This window comes from Triticum dicoccoides, chromosome 7A (assembly GCF_002162155.2).
Source record: "Triticum dicoccoides isolate Atlit2015 ecotype Zavitan chromosome 7A, WEW_v2.0, whole genome shotgun sequence".
Classification (NCBI taxonomy): Eukaryota; Viridiplantae; Streptophyta; class Magnoliopsida; order Poales; family Poaceae; genus Triticum; species Triticum dicoccoides.
The window spans coordinates 160856821-160859838 of record NC_041392.1 but is presented as its reverse complement, the minus strand read 5'-3'; positions in this window follow the sequence as shown (position 1 = coordinate 160859838).

Sequence of the window (3018 nt, the reverse complement as noted above, 5' to 3'; positions counted from 1 at the left end):
CAACACATACATATGGCTCAATCAACTCCTACACATGCTAGTGGGTTTCATCTAGTTACTGTGGCAATGACAGGTCATGCAGAGGAAATGGGTTCAACTACCGTAGCACACAGCAGTTTGAATCGCGTTGTCTTAATGCAGTAAAAGAGAGCAGGAGCGAGAACATGGGATTGTATCGATATGATCAAATGGTTGGTTGCTTGCCTGACGGGTCGGTGCACTGGTATTGCTCTTCGTCGGGGTTATCACGGTACTCCTCGGAGGCAGAACCTGTCGCAAAGTACACCGATACACAACCATCACCAAACAATGTGCAACAATATGATGCATGCATGAAACATGGCAATATGAGTGTGTTGGGCTAATGCAACTAAAGCCAGAAGGGTTTGAACAAATTTGAATCAAAGATTCAAATTTCAAACTCAAACATGGCCTTTTAAAGTGCTTTTCCTTGTTCTGCTTAAAACATCAATTTAACTTGTTTGATCATGCATGAAAATAGTACAGATGGATAGATTGGATTTTTCTGATCATTTTTCATATATAATTTGTCCAATTTGGAGTTACAGAATAAAAGTTATGAATTTTTGAAGTTTAAATAATATTCTGGAATTTCCTGATTTAATTTAAATCCAGAAATATGATTATTGCGCCAGCATGACGTCAGTGGTCAACTGCGGCTGGCTGAGGTCAAACCTGACGTGTGGGGCCCACACGTCAGTGACAGGGGGTTAAACAGAGTTAAATTAATCCTAATTACTAATTAGGGGCGCTGGGGCCCACTGGTCAGTGTCAGGGGGTTAACTAACAGTGGTTAGCGCTAATCCTAATTAGCTACAGGGCTGGGCCCACCTGTCAGGGACTCAGGGGGGGTTCCTGCCGTGGTCAAAGTGGGTCAAACCCACCGGCGACGTGACGCCGCGAGGCCCGAGACGGCGGCGCGATGCGGGATCGCGCTACAGGGCACGGGCGAGGCTGTGCTTGGGCTCGTTGGAGAGCCCTTGCTCCCGCGCGTCGAACGGTGGTGGTGGCCGGGCCTGAGGTGGCCGGAGTCGTCGACGGCGAGCTCTTGAGCGGCGGCCGGAGTTCGGGTGCGGTCGGAGTCGGCGTTGCAGGGGGTTTGGGGAGGCGTTGGTGCGTGCTGCGTGCTCCTAGTGAGGCGTGGAGCACGATAGTGTGCTCGGTTGGGCGCTACGGTGACCGTGGCCACGACGGCGACATCGCCGGCGGCGTGGAGCTCTCGGCCAAGGTGGGGCTAAGGCCTAGAGGTCGAAAGAGACCCGGGAAGAAGGGGGAAACGACTTGGGGGCTCACCGCGGTTGCGGTGGGCGTCGAAGCGGGCTCGGGGACGCGCTGGAGGCGGCGAATTCGTCGGCGACGGTGGTCGGAGCCCGAAGAGGGGAACGGCGGCGTGACGGCGATGCAGAGCTTCCGGAGACCCGTGGAGCGGTGGGGAGGAAGAGGAGGTCGAGGCGGAGCTCCTGAGCTAGTCGGGGGAGTGAGGGGTGGCCGGAGATGGCTGCTATGGCGAACGGCGGCGACGGTGGTGTTCGGCCGTGTGAGAGAGAGAGCGAGGGAGAGGAGGGGAGAGCCGGGGGAGAGTGAGAGAGAGCAGGGGGGAGGCGTGGCGTCGTCCAGGGCAACGAGCGAGGAGGGGAGGGCAGGCAAGCAGGGAGAGAGGTGGCGTGGCGCGGTGGCGGGCGCGCGCGCCGGCCACACTCCCCTCCCTCTGTCGGGACGAAGACGACAGAGGAGGGAGGCGGGCTGGGCCGCCTGCTGGCTGGGCCGGCCAGCTGGATGGGCTGCACAGGGAGGAGCCCAGGTAAGCTTCTCCCTTTTATTTCTTTTCTGTTTTCTAATTTCTGACATTTGTTTTGATTTAAAAAAAATATTAAATCATTTATTTAACTTATGCCAATTTTTGCAGGGGCTAGATATATTATTCCAGAGCTCCTTTAGAAATGGCATAATATTTGGACCATATTTCATATATATAGAAATATATTTCCAATGCAAATATTTATGCCTTAATTCCAAATGCCCAAAATAAATGTCCATGAGCCACTAGAAATATTGGTTTGATTTTTATCTCTGTCCAATACTTTCAGAGAGCAACATGAGCATTTTCTTGGACCCTTTTGGAGAAATTTTTATTTGGATCATTTTCAAAATGATTCTGAGGGTTTCACAGATCCCCATTTCAAGTTTCTGATGAAAGAGTAAACATGATGCAACACTCTAATGCATGACTAGCTAGGGTGTGACAAAATCCTAAAAGAAAAGAAATCCTAAAATCTGGAGCAAGTCCTAGCAGTAGTAGTCCAACTAGATGGCCACCACTACTACTCCTATCTCTATTTAGCATCATCCACACGATAGTCCTAACTCTGTGAATTTCAAAAATAAAATAGAAGTCATGTATATAGTTCAAAGTTTGAAACATAAGGCAAGATAGTCCCAATCTTTGAGACTTCTCTTATGGTATATATATACTGATTAATTACTGAATTTGAGCATGTTGTATCACCCGCGGACTATTACGCGGTCGCGATGACGGAGCTGGGAGTGCATGGCAAGCAAAGAGGAGAAGGTGATGTGAGATAAATAATAATCATGAGCAAATTGCAGGGCATATGAGTTGGCCATTGGAATTTTGTTTGACACAGCTGAACAGCAAAGAAGGTGCCGTAGAAGCAGCTGCTACTGCTAGCTCCACTACATACATACTAGCCACTCTAAAACTACATCAAAATCAATGGGAGATGTATTCATAAGCAAGTTAAGCCCTAGAAGGGCGCAAATGTACAGACAAGAACAAGGCATAACACATCAAAATCTTCATAAACAAGTCATATATCACAGGAGATCTATTAAGCCCTGGAACGGCGGAGATAGGGGCATGGAGAACGCACCTTAGTGGAGAAGAACCGGGAGGGCCAAGGGGAGCAGGACGCAGAGATCTTAGGAGCAGATACCTCCACAGACGGTGAGGCCGCGGTGGCCGAAGGTGGAAGAAGG